A 17720-nucleotide genomic window follows, 5' to 3' on the forward strand; every position below is an offset into this window, starting at 1 on the left:
GTATTAACCATGCCAAGTCTGGATTTACTTCCAGAGAAGATAAATGCCGATGTTATCTTTTTTTAAAAATAAATTTATTTTTTATTGGTGTCCAATTTGCCAACATATCGAATAACACCCAGTGCTCATCCCATCAAGTGTCCCCCTCAATGCCCGTCACCCAGTCACCCCGACACCCCGCCCACCTCCCCTTCCACCACCCCTAGTTCGTTTCCCAGAGTTAGGAGTCTCTCATGTTCTGTCTCTCTTTCTGATGTTTCCCACTCATTTTCTCTCCTTTCCCCTATAATTCCTTTCACTATTTTTTATATTCCCTGAACGAATGAGACCATATAATGTTTGTCCTTCTCCTATTGACTTATTTCACTCAGCATAATACCCTCCAGTTCCATCCACATCGAAGCAAATGGTGGGTATTTGTCATTTCTAATGGCTGAGGAATATTCCATTGTATACATAAACCACATCTTCTTTATCCATTCATCTTTCGATGGACACCAAGGCTCCTTCCACAGTTTGGCTATTGTGGACATTGCTGCTAGAAACATCGGGGTGCAGGTGTCCCGGCGTTTCATTGCATCTGTATCTTTGGGGTAAATCCCCAGCAGTGCAATTGCTGGGTCGTAGGGCAGGTCTATTTTTAACACTTTGAGGAACCTCCACACAGTTTTCCAGAGTGGCTGCACCAGTTCACATTCCCACCAACAGTGCAGGAGGGTTCCCCTTTCTCCACATCCTTTCCAACATTTGTGGTTTCCTGCCTTGTTAATTTTCCCCATTCTCACTGGTGTGAGGTGGGATCTCATTGTGGTTTTGATTTATTCAGATTTCATTATCCCATTTTAGACCGTGCTATAGTAGAGCCCATAATTTTTGTTGCAGTGAAATTTTAAAAAAAGAGTGATTCTTTGTGACTGGTAATACTCATGGCTTTAGGAGGTTCTCTTTTTTTCCTGGGAGTAATCTGATTCATGTAAGCAGGAGTGGTAAAAGAAGTTTTGTGTATAAAGTATTTTGTTGCGATAACAACATGAACCTATAAAGTGCCAGGCATTGTTCTAGTTGAAGGTCAGCAAAGGAGGGTGCAAGGATCCTGCTTCTCAGAGGATGTTGGGTAAGCCCTAACCAATGCCACTGCAGTGGGTAACTCTTGTGCGACCTGGACTACATGTGTGATGAGGATGAACTGGTTGCTAGGGGAACACAAAGAAGGAAATGCCTGAAGCCTAGGAGCTCAGGAAAGCTTCTCAGAGGAGCAGAGTGGTTCAACATAGCTTATTGTTCCACAGTAGACATTCTGAGGGTGGGGCCATGAAAAGAACATTAACCAACAACAACGACTCAACGTGCGCACAACAAAATGATGACGCTTAAAGCCTGTCCTTGGTTGTATAACAGCTCACAGCCGCAAAGGAGAGGAGAGTCAAAAGGAAGAGGTTTCTGCTCGTCACACTGTGATCCTTCCTGCTTTAGTGCTACACTGAATTGTCTTGACAACCTTTCCGTCAAGTTTGATTTTGGGTTTTGGCTTTTAACTTACAGTGTATTTGCCTTCCGATATAATGTACTCAGGTCATGCAATGGCTTGACCCAAATATGAGGACACCACTAGCTTTGTAAATGACTGAAACATTGCTCAGAACCTGTGGAGGAATAAATCAGAGAGCTGTCTCCGTTGGCCTTTACTCTTGAGATGGCTTGGCTTGTCCCGACTGCAAGCTATTGAAGCTATTCAGGATAAGCCTTGGCAGTGGAATCTGGAAGGCCCCAGGAGCCACTGAGGTGATCTTTGCAGAGCTCCCACTGGTGCAGCCAAGGGAAGGATCCTGACTTAGTAGTTTCTACTTTGGGTGAGGACACATGGCCCCGGTCAAGCGTCCAGGGTGGCAATGCAGTGAGTTATACTTACACATGTGAAGTGCGTGCTGGCAGGTGCTCCAACGCAAGCCCAGCTACCGCAGGAGGGATTCCACCAGATAGCCCAGGCTGTCCCACGGCCAAGGGCACCGGGCAGGGTGTAATTTCAAGGCTTTTCACAATGGCAGAATTTTGAACCACCTATTTTTCTCTCAGAACAATGCACAAAATTGAGGGCCTTTTTACTCATTGCTAAGCCTTGAGAAGCTCCTGTCACCTGGTTCTTTTTTATCTGGGGCTTCTCTTTGCTGAGGATGATCTGGCCCTGCAGGTGGATTTGATGATTTTTTTACTTCAGGGTTGAAAGGAAACTAGTATTTGCATTTTATCACTTGTCAAAGCCCACCTAACATGGGAGCCACTCGGTAGACCAGTTCTGTAGTACATGCTGGAAAAGGCTTTGTAACTAGAGTCCAAAGACCTGCCTTTAAGCCCCTCGCTCTGCCAAGGGTTAAGTATGTGCCTTCGAGCGAGTGATTTAACTTCTCTAAAATTCAGTTTCCTCCTTTGTGGAAGTCGTCCCTAGCTGTGGAAGATAGGAAGATGAGTTTTACTGGTTATTGTCCCAAACTAGAAGTGGTTTTGCCACTGAGATGTTTTTGCTATCTGGCTGCATTGAATACATCAAGAGCAACCCCTTTAAGCCCCAACTGTCCTTTTTGTAAGAGAAGGTCTCCAAAATCGTAACTGGGTTTCCTACAAGTAAATAACAGTTTATCTTCTTTAATCTTTTTTTTAAGGAAACATTTTACAACTAATTTCTTCCTGCTACGTGACATTACAAACCTCATAGGAGCATTATGGAAAGAGTTCTTTTGCTACTGAGCCAGGCATTAAGCTAGGTGCTAAGGACACTGGTGCCATCCTCATGGATTTTACATCTTGAGAGGGAGAGTACCACGTAAACAGAAAACTGTAATCGAGTATGATAAGGCTGTGATAGATCAATCTACAGGCTGCCAAGAAAGGAGACCAGAATATATGTTCCTCTGTTGCATGAACGCAACACCATCTTGGGGGCAGTCTTGCAAAAAAAAAAAAAAAAATTAACATGAATTTGATCAAGCCCTCATCAAATTACAGGAAATGTGGGAGACAAAGGAGTGAGTTAAGGCTACCCCAGGAATGCAATCAACAAAATCCAGGTCGTGGGAAACTCTACAGGACAAAACACTCTGTTTCTTCAACAACAACATAAATTGCAAGGAAGACAAAGATAGACAGGGCATCTATAGATTAAAGAGATCTCTTAACAATTAAAATGTGTGGATTCTTTTTTTTTTTTTGAAAGTACTTTATTATTTTTTTCCCTTCAAATTTTTCTTTAAATTCTAGTTAGTTAACATATAGTGCAAGATTGGTTTCAGGAGTAGAATTTAGTGATTCATCACCTTCATACAACAGCCAGTGCTCATCATTACAAGTGCTCTCAATCTCCATCACTCGTCTTGCCCATCCCCCACCCACCTCCCTCCATCAACCCTCAGTTTGTTCTCTATCATTAAGGGTTTGCTTTCCTCTCTCTATCCTTTTTCCCCTTCCCATATCTTTGTTTTGTTTCCTAAATTCCACATGTGAGTGAAATCATATGGTATTTGTCTTTCTCCAACTGACTTACTTCACTTAGCATAATACACTCGAGCTCCATCCATGTCATGTCAAATGGCAAGATTCCTTTTTAATGGCTGGGTCATATTCCATTGTATATTTATACCACATCTTCTTTATTCATTCATCAGTCGATGGACATGAGGGCTCTCTCCACAGTTTGGCCATTGTTGATAATGCTGCTATAAACAATGGGGTGCATGTAACCCTTTGAATCTGTATTTTTGTATCCTTTGGGCAAATACCTACTACTGCAATTGCTAGATGGTAGGTTGTTCTATTTTTAGCTTTTTGAGGAACGTCCGCACTTTTTTCCAGAGAGGCTGCACCAGTTTGCATTCCCACCAGCAGTGTAAGAGGGTTCCCCTTTCTTTGCATCCTCGCCAGCACCTGTTGTTTCCTGTGTTGTTAATTTTAGCCATTCTGACAGGTGTGAGGTGGTATCTCATCATGGTTTTGATTTGTATTTCCCTGATGATATTTCCCTGATGATGAGTGATGTTGAGCATCTTTTCATGTATTTGTTAGCCATCTGGATGTCTTCTTTGGAAAAACGTCTGTTCATGTCTTCTGATCATTTCTTAACTGGATTATTTTGGGGGAGTTTTGAGTTTGATAAGTTCTTTCTAGATTTTGGATACTAACCCGTTATCCTTTAGGTTTTGTTGAGTGTTTCTTCCACTGTGCAAAAGCTTTTAATCCTGATGAAGTCCCAATTGTTCATTTTTGCTTTTGTTTCCCTTGCTTCCAGAGACATGTCTAGGAAGAAGTTGCTGTGGCCGAGGTCAAAGAGGTGGCTCCCTGTGTTCTCCTCTAGGATTTTGATGGTTTCAAGTCCCACATTTACGTCTTTAATCCTAAAACCTGTGGATTCTTATTTGGACCCAGATTCAATAAACTAGCAATTAAGAATAAAAAAGAATATTACAGGAAAATTGGGGAGGGACACCTGGGTGACTCAGTGGTTGAGCTTTTGGCTTTGGCTCAGGTGGTGATCCTGGGATCTCAGGATCAAGTACCACATTGGGCTTCCCACAGGGAGCCTGCTTCTCCCTCTGCCTATGTCTCTGCCTCTCTCTGTGTGTCTCTCATGAATAAATAAATAAAATCTTAAAAAAAAAAGAAAACTGAGGAAATACAAACACCAGTGAGGTAACTGATACCAACAAACTGTTAATGCAAGATTATGATGATGATAATGTGATTTTGTTTATAAAGTAGATCCTTGTCATTTGGACATACCCATTGAAATAGTTACAGATGAAATAATATGAATCTGTAATCTGCTTTGAAATGATCCTAGGAAAGTGGCAGAAGTAGCTAGGAGTGTAGAAGAAAGAAAATGGAATCTGAGTAGATAAATGTTGATGCTGATTATCGGTTATATAGGTGCTTATTATATCATTCACCCCATTTTTGTGTATGTTTGAGATGTTCAAAACTAAAAATCTAAAGAGAAAGCAAGGCTAACTGCATCATGGACTACTGGACTATCCAGTAATTTTCTTTTTTTTTCTTTAAGATTTTATTTATTTATTCATGAAGGACACACAGAGAAAGAGAGAGAGAGAGAGAGAGGCAGAGACACAGGCAGAGGGAGAAGCAGGCTCCATGCAGGGAGCCCAACGCGGGACTCGATCCCAGGACTCCAGGATCATGCCCTGAGCCAAAGGCCAGATGCTCAACCGCTGAGCCACCCAGGCATCCCTATCCAGTAACTTTCTGAGAGCAAAACTGGCTTAGGTTAGCAAGCAAAGCTGCTATGTATCAGCCCTATTATTCACAGACACTATGAAGTGAATTTCAAGGGTGCTGTAACAGGTCCTTGGCTAGGGGAACTTGAGTACCATGTTTTAGGAGGGAGCCAGAGAGTTTTGGATGAGTCTTAATAAGGAAATGAAGACAATTATTGTAGACTTCTTTTTCAAGAAGCGGAGAGTTTGAAGGGAATTTGGATTAAAATAGATTTTCTCCCCAAAATAGAAGTGATTAAAGCCATTGCAAATGCAGACAAGAAAGAGCCAGTAGACAGACAGAGGCAGTCCAGGGGGGGACATAAGGAACGGAGTGACAGTGCAGAGGAGACCAGGAGAAGGGAGCATGTAAGGCTCGAGAGTTGAAAACACTGGCAAGTACTTATGAGAGCTGTTGAGAGCTTTACACGATGACAAACTAGAATTTTGTATTACACGCATCTGTTTGGTAATATCAGAACTGACTTGCAATCATTTATGCAAAAGATAATTTACTATAGGACTCCATGGCTGCTGTGTGGAAACTGGCAGGAGAGATGCACTCTGACTGTGGAAAGGGGTCCGGGCCAGGAGCTGGACCCACGTTGCTGTCCCTTGTCTTTGTGAATCTTTGCACACATGCTTCATTCTCTCCATGAACTGGTGTGGACTATGGCCAATCCACAGTTTCCCAGAATATACGTCCTAGTTACCCATGACAACCTAAACATGTTCCATCATGTTACAAATTTCCAGGAGAGTCAGTGTAATTGCTATTCTAATCTAATCAATTATAACCAAGAAGCAAGATCATAAAGTAGGAAGGCAACCAGAGGCCCACAAATGTGGGTAGATAGGGAAACAATAGTGAAAGGAGGCAGGCTGGAAGCACAGTGCAGTAGTTTCCACTAACAGCCGAAGTATAAAAATAAACCATGATCACACAGCTATATAGCTGGAAAGGGAGGAGGATTTTAATAGCCTTCCAAGATAATTGTTGGTATTCATCTCTGATACTATAACAAAACTTGACAAGTGGGTATGTTTTTAAAGATTAATCGTAATATGGAAATGAAATCAATACAGAAAGTGATGCACATTCAAATAGAAACACAGATAAAGGGTTTAACTAGGCAACTGACCAAAGAAGAAATGTGAAAGGCAAATAAACCTATAAACAGTTTCAAGGTGAGCAACATTCTTTCAAATGAAAATTAAAGCTATGAGCTTTAACTCATCAGACTAAAAAACAGGGGGGAAAAGAACAATAATACCATGTTGGTGCGAATGTGGACAAACAAGAGCTGTCGTGTAGTCTTCTGGGGACTATATTCATTTTCTGTTACTGCTAAAACAATTTACCCCAAACTTAGGGGCCTATTTTATTTATTATCTTATGGTTCTGAAGGTCAGAAGTCTGAAATGGGTCAGCAGAGCTCCTTCTGGAAGCTGCAGGGGAGAATCTGTTTCCATGCCTTGTCCAGCTTCTGGGGTCAGCTCTGATTCTTGGCAGCTGGTGCATGTTCACTGCAGCCTCTGCTTCCTTTACGACTCCCCTTCCCTGACTGGGACCCGCTAGCTTCCCTCTTATAAGGACACTCGTAATTACATTGAGCCCACCCAGATATTATAGAATAATCTCCCTACCTCAAAATCCTTAATTTAATCACATCACAAAGTCTCTTTTTTACCAGTAAGATAACACATTCACTGGTTCTGGAGATTATGATATGGGCATCTTTGAGGGTGAGGATTATTATTCCAACTACCATGGGGACTAAATTGGTATAAACTTTCTAGAGAAAATTTCAGCAATATGATTTTTTTGATTCAATAATTCACCTTCCAGGAATTTATCCTAAATATTAATCAAACAAGTTCAAGAAGCACAGGATCTGTCTGCAATAATGTTTTAATAGAATAACTTATAAGTGTTCTAAATAAATTAGCAATAAATAAATGGCAAGATTTATAAAAAGCAAGATTTGGGCTAAGTATATCTTACCTCATCTAATTAATAAAATACTACACAGCTATTACTAATGGTGATCTGATTTATATTTATTGATATGGAAAGATCTCTACTGTTAAGTGAGAATCCCAGGTAACAAAAGAAGTCGATATAGGATGATTCCATTCTGTAAATACACATTTATAAAATGTATATTTATACATCTATGTTTGCATAATAAATTAGCAAGGATAGGCACAAAAACTAGTGCAAAATGGTGCTGCGTGGAGAGATTTGTTACCTTTTTTAGCAGTAGGAAGTGGAGGTGAGAATTGACTGGGCATGTGTAAAAGGATGGGCCGTGTTTAGCTGAGTTTGGAGGCCATGAATCTGCAGTGAAGACAGGAGAAAGATCCTTGAGGATATTGGCAAGTGGTTGGATCCTAGAACCAAGTGAGAAAGGGAAACAAGGAAAGTCAGGAAGGGTCTTACAAACCAGGAGAGAAGGGATGGCTGGTCTGTTCTAGCAGCTGAGGCCCCACACTCCATTGCTGCCCCACACGCCAACCTGATGCCCATTTAGACAAGGTTTCTCCTGCTTCCATTCATAGACACACTTTCGGATTCAAGGTGTCTCGGCATCCATCTCTCACAGAGCCAATGTATTCTCAATTATAGGATAGTACCTCCTTTTTTTTAGATTCTCAAGCACAGAATTTCTTGTTATTCATCTTTCTTAAGGGCTTGGTTTACTGTAGGAACACAGTGGTGGTGGTGGAGAAGGAGCTACTGTAATCTTCCACACTACAAAGGTATTCACAAATCCTACTGTGACCAAGATCCCACACACACAGACACACACATGCGTACTTATTCTCTCACCACAGATTTATGGCCCTCTGGTTACCCTTGAATGAGCCCAGTCTCTGGGAGGAGTCTAGGGAAGAAGGGAGAAAGGAGGTAGATTGCTCATTCTGTCACATGCATCACTGGATGGGGGCAATTATTTTAATCCCCATGATAGGAACACATTTGTATTTCCATGTTTGTACAACTCTTCCGTCTACTTAAATGGATATCCAAGGACACTATTAGTCAATATCCAATTTAACAGTTTTATAAAGAAGACAGTAACAAAATGAACCCAAGCCAAATAGATGGCCTCATATAATGGTGTCTCCAATACCTTCAGTAACCAGGCAGATGATGTATGACGCTATTGTAGTTTTCTTTAAAAAGAACACCAGAGCAACTTCATCTCTAACACCCTCCCTAAGGTGGCTAAATAATAGCTGATAAGATTATATCACCACGGGGTACTCAATAACTCATTTTTTTGACCTTAGATAAATATATTGTTTCATGGATTTAATAATAATAATAAAAAAAAAGCCTTTGCTTGGAACTAAAATCTGACCGGCATCCTCTAGTAGGGATAATTCCTGTTACTGGGGCTTTTTTGGAAACTTTCCCACGTATAACCAGTGAAATTTCACTGGCGTTAGAATACATTCACAGAGAATGAAAGAATGCAAATGAGACTGAATGAGAAGCACCATATTTCCTGCTTTTAAAAGCTGTGTCTTAGAAGTGCTTTGCTCTTCGAAACAGGCTAATAAGGACATGAACACATGAACACATATAAACACTGAAGTGTTGGCAAAGCTTGATTCTTCTTTTGTAATTAATTACTTAATATGCAGTTATTACTTCTCTCTGGTAAAAAAACTTACAACCCATATATTTGAAGACCGGGGCAAGCACCAGGATGGAGAAAAAAAAAAAATAAGGATTTTGTGGAGAGGTTATGACTCCCTCCAGAGTCAAGGAAGAGACTGTAACACACTCTATCATGGATAGAGCAGTGCCTGGAAGCTCCACATGGGGTCTCATCCCATGGTGGCATTTGGAGCTGCCCCATTCCCACCACCCCCTCTCCTCCCACACTTCCAGCTCCCCCACCGGCCCACTAATCCCCACCCACATCCCCATTTCTGGCACTCCAAGTCCTGGCACAGTCTGGGAGCAGTGCCTAAGCTATGTCTGGCTGGTGTCCCTGTCTTCCAGGGCTTGGCTGCCTCCTCCGGGGAGCCCTCCCTAACACCTTCCTCTGGCAGAGCTGCTCTGTGCTACTGCATGACTGTGAAATGGAGAGGACATATGCTTCCCCCAGTAGAGGCAGAGGATGCTGGAAGAGAGTGTGTGGGCAGCTGGCAGGGGAGGCAGGGAGAACCCAACACAGATGCCTGAGGAACTGACTGAAGCCTCACCTTCTCTATGATCGGAGGTTTGACGCCCTCCCCACCACCTGCTCCTCCACCTCAGTTGTGACTGGAAGCACACAGAATGCTCAAACTAACGTTTGCTGAATAGACAAACTGGTAGGAAGAAACCAGGGAGGCTGAGGGGGATCTGAAAGCCCTGGATCTCAACGTCTGCTCTGTAAAATGGGCTTACACATGTACTGCCAGAGATTTCGAAGAGATAGTGAGGGTCTGGCCTAGGGGTCTTCCCTTCCCTTGGGGCTTATTTGAGGTATTACCTGCCCCAGGAAGGCTTCCTCAACCCCTCACTTTGCCAGACACAGGGTTCATAGTCCCTGATGTCTTGAGGAGGGAGAGCCATGCATAAGCCTAGTTGTCAGAGTGTGGTTTATTGGTATGTTTTCCTCAAAGCAGATAACTGGAAATGTAAAATGCTTCTTGATTTTCTTTACATATTCTTCATTTTTGCTTCTACTCGATAGAAAAATGAGATTTAGGGCAGCCCTGGTGGCTCAGCGGTTTAGCGCCGCCTTCAGCCCAGGGTATGATCCTGGAGACCTGGGAATGAGTCCCATGTCGGGCTCTCTGCATGGAGCCTGCTTCTCCCTCTGCCTGTTTCTCTGCCTCTCTGTGTCTCTCATGAATAAATATATAAAATCTTAAAAAAAAAAGAAAAGAAAATGAGATTTACATCCTGAAAAACTCTCAAAATGGACCAAGTTAAGAAAATTCCACTGCAAGACCATAAGAATCAGGAAAGCAGGGTGGCCTCATAGGATTAGCCTTTTTAAAATATTTTAAAATTAAAAGCTATTTTTAAAAAGTCTTTTCCAATGAAAAGATCTTTTTGCTGGAGTTGGGATCTGTCTTCAAGATATTTTTTGTGTTCTAGGTTGAGACCTGGAATATATTCTGGGACAGACCTTCCTTTTGTTCTATGGGAAACCACTTCTATGAGCCAGTTTGTTTGTAAATCTATAAAACTCTTCATTGTTTGGGGATAATCCCACCAAAATCCCCAAACCAATAAAGTGATACCAATGCAGGTGTTTCAGAAAGGACACTTTTTAATAATTTTTACAGAAGTGCCAGAGAGGCTAGGGATTCTTGAGACATTATACCTACCACCAGGCCGTGCTGAGGACCTAGGAATCTAATCTTACCTCCACCTTTTACCAGAGGAAAGTTTATGGAGAGGAAATACACTGAGGCTGGTTTAGAAGTACTAGACTATTTGATTTCTGTTCCTTACACATCGTGTTAAGCCTGAGAAATGGTGTAGTCAATTATTGAGAATGTCTTATCTCAGCAATGGAGGATGGAGGTGAAGTAGGCAGACCACATGCTGCAGTGGAAGGTGACCATGCTCCTAAACAAATCGGTGCTCCTACTGGGAATTATCCTGGACTAGGAGAGGAAACAGGCCTAAGACTGGGGGAGTGGTCTCTGGGACCATGACCAGTTGAGCCTGGATTTCAGGCAAGAGGACACAGGCAAAGATCCTTGCAAGATGGCAGTAGTCTCAGGAGCAAGAATGAAGAATATCAATAGAGGATGACCTGTTGAAGGGTAGAATAAGGACTTAAGAGTCATGATATTTGGATACTTTTTGACCATATCACAGTCTATTCAGTAATCTCTAAACCTTTGATGAAGTTTAAAAAAATAAACCCCAACCTTATTAAAATAATGCATAAAGTCTGAGAAAATAAATGAGATATAAAAGCAAAAATAACAATTATTAAATTATTAATAATTAATAGATTAATAATTATTAAATTACTGATTCATAATTTCCCTGGAATGCTAGTGATCTAAAGCAATCTAAGGAAATGATCAACTTGATCATTACTTTGATCAACTTGCAACAATATCAGTCTAACTGTTGATTTGAAGTGTTAAAACTGAGTCAATTAATGAAATATCTGTGATGAAGTCATGGATGTAATATTCCTACTGCAGTGAACAACATGCAGAGATTCTCACACTAAAACAACCACTACCCTGCACTATGGGGACCACTTATCTCATTTGTCTGCAACAAACACAATTTAACATAAATTGTAGGTTTTAGGTCTATTTAGGTTTTATGTCTATTATTTTTAATAAATCAAAGGCAAGAAGACAGTGAAACCACCAAAATTGAAACGCAAATTAGTCCGTAAATGTATTCAGTATTTACCGAGTATCTTTTACAGGAGGGCACAGGACCAGATGCTAGAATTGAAGCTGTATATATGACATATGTCATTTTTATTTATTCATGAGAGATGCAGAGAGAGGCAGAGACACAGGCAGAGGGAGAAAGCAAGCTCCTTGTGGGGAGACTGGTGCAGGGCTCAATCCCAGGACCCCAGGACCACGCCCTGAGCCAAAGGCAGATGCTCAACCACTGAACCACCCAGGTGCCCCTGACATATGCCATTTTTTTGCCTCACGAAGCTGACTGTCTAACCTGACATTAAAGAAATCAATGTAATGAGTTACACGGCAGTGTGTGACCCAAATGTAGGTCTCATGGAAGAGGAAGCATCAGTGAAGTGTGGGCAACCACAATGACCTAACCTATGTACAATTGGAGTATCTGAATAAGAAAGGGAAATGTGGCAAATTCTTGAAGAAATAATGGCAGATTTTTCCTAACCAAATTTGATGAAACTGTGGATTTAGGACATTCAACAAATCACAAGCATCAGAAACATGGATAAAACCACATAAGGCATGAAATTTTCAAAAAAACAATGATAAAGGGACAAATCTAAACACACTGTTGGAGGGGGGCAGCAAGCAAGCAGTGTGAAGCAAATCTTTAAAAGAATGGAAGGGGGGACTATCTGAGTATAACTCTATATCTAGTGAAAATATCTTTCAAAAATGAAGGCAAAATACATTCTCAGACATATAAGGGCTGAAATACTTTATCACCAAGAGAGCTGCACTACGAAAATATTGAGAGAGGTTCTCCAGGCAAATGAAAAATTATACCAAATGAAAGTCTGAATCTACACAAAAGAATAGAGAGTTCTAGAAATAATAGATATGTGAATAATAATAATTTTCTTATTAATTACATCTCATTGAAAAATAAGTGAACTATGAAAAGAAAAATAATAATATATTTTAGGAGTATAAAATATGTAGAAATAAAATATATAGTAACAACAGCATAAGGAAAATGAGGGGAAAATGGAACTACATAGATACACTGTTCTTGTGCTTTATACATGAAATGGTATAATGGGGATCCCCGGGTGGCGCAGCGGTTTGGCGCTTGCCTTTGGCCCAGGGCGCAATCCTGGAGACCGGGGATCGAATCCCATGTCGGGCTCCCGGTGCATGGAGCCTGCTTCTCCCTCTGCCTGTGTCTCTGCCTCTCTCTCTCTCACTGTGTGACTATCATAAATAAATTAAAAAAAATTTTTTTTTAAAAGAAAAGAAATGGTATAATGTCACTGTAAGGTAGCCTCTGATGAGTTAAAGTTGTATACGACAGACCCTAAAGCAGCCACTAATAGAACAATAAGGAGTTATAGCTAATAAGCTAACAAAGGAGAACATGGAATCACTAGTAAAAAAACCAGCCAAAAGAAGATAGAGATGAAAGAAAAACAAGAGTGGATGGAATAAATAGTAAAAGTAAGATGATAGATTTAGACACTACCACATCGACAACCTATTAAATTTAAATGGTATGTACATTACAAATAAAAGGCAGAGATTGGGATCCCTGGGTGGCGCAGCGGTTTGGCGCTTGCCTTTGGCCCAGGACGTGATCCTGGAGACCCGGGATCGAATCCCACGTTGGGCTCCCGGTGCATGGAACCTGTTTCTCCCTATGCCTATGTCTCTGCCTCTCTCTCTCTCACTGTGTGACTATCATAAATAAATAAAAAAAATAAAAAAAATAAAATAAAAGGCAGAGATTGTTAGATTGTATTTTTTTAAAGATTTTATTTATTTATTCATGAGAGACAGAGAGAGAGAGAGAGAGAGAGAGAGAGAAAGAGAGAGGCAGAGACACAAGCAGAGGGAGAAGCAGGCTCCATGCAGGGAGCCCGACGATGTGGGACTGGATCCCAGGTCTCCAGGATCATGCCCTGGGCTGCAGGCAGCGCTAAACTGCTGAGCCACCTGGACTGCCCTGTTAGATTGTATTAAAAAAAAAGAAAGAAAGAAAGAAAGAAAGAAACCCCCAAAATCCAATTATACACTGCCTACAGGGAAAACACTTTAAATATCGATACACAAATGGGTTAACAGAAAAGTTTGGGCAAAGATATATAATGCTAACAAAAGTTAAAAGAGAGCTAGAGTGGCTCTGTTAATACCAGACAAATTATATTATCTGAGATAAAGCAGATGATTTAATAATGATAAAGGAGTCAACTTATTAAAAGGAAATAATAATCCTAAATACTTATGTACAAATACCAGAGCTTCAAAATACATGACACACACAATGAGAGTACCAAAGAGTAATCCACAGTTACAGTCAAAATTTCAACAATACCAAACACCAACTTAACTTGGTTGACCTTTGTATAACAATGCAGCCATGATCAGCAGAGTAGACATTCTTTATAGATGCGGAATATTTACGCAGAATATTTACCAGGATATGCCATATTTTGGACCATAAATCAAGCCTCTATACATTTTAAGTCATTCAAATTACATAATGTATGTTCTCCACAGTAGAATTAAATTATAAATAAATAGCTGACACATATCTGAGGAAATCTTCAAATATTTAGAAGCTAAGTAACATACTTATAAATAACCATGGGTTAAATAAAAAAAGTCAAAGGAAAATTAGAAAGAATTCTGAACTGAATGAAAATGAAAGCACAGCATTTTAAATTTGTGGGAGGTGGCTAACCTAGTGCCAAAAAAGAACTCTATAGCTTTAAATACTTGTGAGAGAAAAGAAGAGAGATCTCAAACAAATGCCTTCAGTTTCCACCTTCAAAAAAAGAAAAACAAGCACAAACCAAGAGCAAGCGGACAAAATAATAAAGATCAGAGTGAAAGCCAGTGAAATAGAAAAGGGCAAGAAAACATGAAGAAAACCAAAATTCAGTTCACAAAGATCAACAAAACTGATAAACTTCTAGACTAATCAGGAAAACAAAAGTTGAGCTATAAGTTACCTATATTAAGAAAGAGAGGGGTGAAAATTTTTTTAAAAAAACTAAAAAAAAAAGAAAGAGAAGAGTGATATTACTGTAGACATTACATCGTTATGGATGCTACACATACAGACACTACCCACAAAAATATTACAAAGCACTTTGTCAATAAATTTGATAACTTAGACAAAACAAAGACACAAACTACCCAAGCTCTCTTAGGAATTTGTTAATCTGAAGAGCTCTAGATCTAATAAAGAGATTGAAGTTTTAGTTAAAAATCCACCCAAGGATCAGCAGAGGGGTGGTTCAATATTTGTAAAATGTTATCTTCTATTATATTATACGTGGTCTAATCTTACCTGTGTTTTAAAAATGGTTGAAAAAAGGACTAGCAGGAAATACTAAAATGTTAACAGTGGTTTTCATGAGTAAAGCATGACTTGAGGATTCCATTGTCTCTTGCATAGAGTCTATATTTTACAAAGCTTTTGTAGTGAGTGTTCATTACTCATATACACAGAAATAAAATTATTTTTGAACTGCCTTAAGCCCAGAAGCATTCAATGGTGTATATAAACTTGAGCAGATCTCTATTTGAAGAGAATGTACCCTCCTTTGGCAATTTAAGCCCATGGAAAATGCTTTACATATTAAGCATGATTTTCATCTTGGTTCACCTGGGAGATGTACACCTTGAGATATACACTTAGAATTGTTTTCTGTCACAAAGCTGTCTCCAACTTTTAAAAATTAAACCTCAATCCAGTCTAGTTTTGACTCTTTTGAGTGAGAAAAAAAAAGGGGGTTCTTGAATAGAGATTCTAAAAGCCATCCGCATAGAAGTGGCAGGCAGGTTAAGTTCAAGGCTGGTTTCTTGTGTCTTGTGTCCTTTTGCCTGTAGAATCAATGAAACGTCAGGTTTTAGAGAATCTATCCTGGAGTGAAAACACATTTATCAGTGAGGCTATACATGTGACAGTTGAATAAACAGGGAACAGATAGAAGGAAGTTCCCACTGCTGTTGGTGAACTGGATGTCCTAGTGAGCATGCCACGTACCCTGGTTTGATAAGCTACTGACTGAAAACCTTGGTCTGTGTGGCTGCTGTGGTCAGAGGTCAGAGTGAGATAGAAAAGAGCAATGCTTTCTTCACACCTGATAACACTCACTTTTCTCCTTTCCCTTCACCACCTCAAAAGACTGTCAAGATAATTTTTTGGTTTGGTACCAGAAGAGTATTTTGTCCCAACCAAGCAAGCACTCAGCTATTTTTAAGTTAATAAGAATTGGTAAAAAAAAAAAAAAAAAATCTTCATAATGGTCTTTGGAGGCAGGGACTACTTACTGCTCACAGCTTGGTTATAGAAATAGCCTTAGTGGTGGGTGGGGGATGGGGTAATTGGGTGATGAGCACTAAGGAGGGCACATGATGAGATGAGCACTGGGTATTATACTATGTGTTGGCAAATTGAATTTAAATAAAATTTTAAAAAAATAAATAGCCTTAGTCACAGAGGTAGTTCTAGAGCCTCCTGGTGTTGAGCGTTAGCATATCTACTTTCTCCTTCTCAAGCTCTACCCCTGGAATAGATTCTTCTGGGATATGTGAGAGGTTGTGAAAGGTGTTTTATGGTTGCTTTATGGACCGATAAAGGCAGCTTAGCTGGTCTCTGGACAGTTTCCTTTTCTAGTGAGCCCTACATCGAGGTCTTCCCTATCATTTCTGATTCTTTCCTGGATTTAGTGACCAACTGGTTTCCTGTGTTAAATGACCACTAAGGTGAGATGGAAAATTTATATACTGTGTGTAGAAAATTCAGGCCCAAACTTCCCTGAATGTCAAGGCCACTCCCTGTTCCTCATTTCATCACTCCAAATCCAGCCAAAACATTGTGGGATCACCTTTCATTTATCTGCCTAGCTTCTGCCTTGTTGCCCAGGTAGTCATTCCACAAACCTGGAATACTGTTCTACTCATCTCTTCTTGGGAGGGGGTACTACTAAAGAAGAAATAAAATTAGGGAGATTGTGTTTATACACAAGGAATAATTATTGCTTTTTAAAACATCAGCTGAAGAGAATTTCCCAAGAAATTGTTCTATGTCATTTCTGGATGTAAGTAAGAGGAGGTGAGCTCACACTGTGCCTGAACTAAGGTATTCACGTAACTAGGAAGAGCTTTGGGTAAGATGGTATTGTAAGGTCTCTTCTAGAGCTACGGCTCCATGATTAATATATAGGAAATGACTTCAATTCACTTCACGATTTGATTACGTGTCACACTAATCCAGGTGCTAAGTACATGGGAGAGATAATAAAAGCACCTGTTGTATTTTGGAAAGAAAAGAAGTAAGGTTGTCCTCTAGAAGGGAAAGTGGTCTAATTTACATATAATAAATGAGATTAGTCATCGTGGTGGTAAACCTAGAGGCTGTAAATGTTTGCTTGAAGAGTTTAGACAGCAACAAAAACTCAAGGGCATACTGTAAGCTCAGGGCAGAAGGACTATAATAAAATAAGGGAAAATCTAGTCAATTTTACTTTACCCTGTCTGAATAAAGACCATGTGAACCAAAGGGGGTGTCTAATGTAAAGCATAACAAAGAAAAGCCCAAGCATCACAAAATGATGATGTTTGTTGAGCTACATCCTATGAGATGTCTGGCTGACTACAAATCTAGCTATTTAAATGTGTGTGCTCTGGTAGGGTAGGGGTAGTGCACAAAGCCTCATCTCCCAGTGAATCACTTCTCCAATTCATCCACAGTCTTTTTTCATTCATTAGAGTATTGACAGTGACTTCTTGCTTACTGACTCAAGTTCCCAGCTTCCTCACTATTAATAGGAGATTCACTGGATAGAGACACAGTCTGGTCATTAGAAAGAAAGATCTCTTGTTTTTTTGTTTTTACTTTTTATGATAAATGTACTCAGTGTTTTGAGCAGTTGCTTGGCAAAAAATTTAAATTTAAAAATTTCTTATTTTATTTTTATTAAAAGTCTTTTACTGGCTTTATGTGAATAACAATACATACTTCCAGTAGGTTGTGAGGGAGATCAAAATAGAGAATATATGCGAGACTCCTGCCACAGGCCTGACCCACAACAAGCATTT

Source organism: Nyctereutes procyonoides, unplaced genomic scaffold, assembly GCF_905146905.1.
Source record: "Nyctereutes procyonoides isolate TBG_1078 unplaced genomic scaffold, NYPRO_anot_genome, whole genome shotgun sequence".
Taxonomy (NCBI): domain Eukaryota; kingdom Metazoa; phylum Chordata; class Mammalia; order Carnivora; family Canidae; genus Nyctereutes; species Nyctereutes procyonoides.